Source organism: Sinocyclocheilus grahami, unplaced genomic scaffold, assembly GCF_001515645.1.
Source record: "Sinocyclocheilus grahami isolate Dianchi unplaced genomic scaffold, SAMN03320097.WGS_v1.1 scaffold5617.1, whole genome shotgun sequence".
NCBI classification, from domain to species: Eukaryota; Metazoa; Chordata; class Actinopteri; order Cypriniformes; family Cyprinidae; genus Sinocyclocheilus; species Sinocyclocheilus grahami.
Genome location: NW_015510259.1, coordinates 1 through 1,089, shown reverse-complemented (window position 1 = coordinate 1,089; position 1,089 = coordinate 1). Strand labels below are relative to the sequence as shown.

Genomic DNA, 1,089 nt, shown 5'->3' with positions numbered 1-1,089 from the left:
CTCTCTTCCGTCTGTCTCGCGCATGTGTAGTCCTCTTTACGACTCGGCTGGCGAAGATGGCGGACACACAGGTACGTGAGTCCAAACGGCGTGGTCATGAAAACGCGTTTGATTCGACGGTAAACTTAAGCGCAAAGCCACAAATTCTGGGAGATAAACAGCAAAGAAAGCATCATAGAGGCAATCGTGACCGAATGGATCACGCTGAAGAATCGAATGTGTTTTGCATCCCCGGCTGACGGGTAGGAAGCGTTGTTGAACGGGAAGGCGTGTGGCCTTGCTTCACCCGACCAGCAGAAAGTGGTTTCTTAAACACGCAGCTGTTTATTTGGTGTAAAGTTATGATATAAATAAAATAGCTTTATTTTGTCTGCTGACTCTATCTTATTGAGATGTTAAATAACCGAATTGGTCAGCAAGGCATGGCTATAATGTTACTAATAAGTCTGGAGGAATAGGAGTCCAAAGATATCGCCGTATGGCAGTGCTAATGAAGTTATCTGTGTCACTTGAGTCCAGAAAACATTTGTAGACCCTCTCTGTGGATTTGTACACGCGCTCCGAATGGGCATGAAGCTGCAAATGATGGTTTTTCTCACGATGGTCTTCCAAGTCTCTCAGGCTCTGACGACACTGCCTTACGGCATCACTGATGCAGCATAAAATCCCTGATGTGTTTGGATAGCTTTTTAATTTGAGAAAACACTTGGCTCTGAAACTTGTTGGGGTTTGGTGTTGTAGTCCAGAATATCCAGCGGAAACCTTAATCACACTTTTGTGGTTTATAGCTTTCTATCAAAGCTATTCCAGCATGTATATTAGTTTTTAAGCCTTATGACAGAGTCTGTGCTTGTGGTCTTGTTTCAGAACGAGAGGGCTTATCAGAAACAGCCCACCATCTTCCAGAACAAGAAGCGGGTTCTGGCTGTTGAAGGAAGTGGCAAAGAGAAGCTCCCGCGTTATCACAGAAACGTTGGCTTGGGCTTCAAAACCCCCAGAGAGGTGAGCTTGTGTTTGCGTGCCAACAAAACTTTTCATCGCAGGTGATGTCTTTTCTCACGATGGTCTTCCTAGACTCCAAGAGAGCTC

At 45.3% G+C, this 1,089-nt stretch overlaps 1 long non-coding RNA gene across 1 annotated transcript; it reads left to right on the top strand.

The window, feature by feature from the left end:
- Positions 1 to 945, top strand: LOC107577284 (uncharacterized). Its single transcript, XR_001608187.1, has 2 exons — positions 1 to 71; positions 868 to 945. It is a non-coding gene; the product is annotated as an uncharacterized lncRNA (long non-coding RNA).
- Positions 946 to 1,089: the final 144 nt, after the last annotated feature.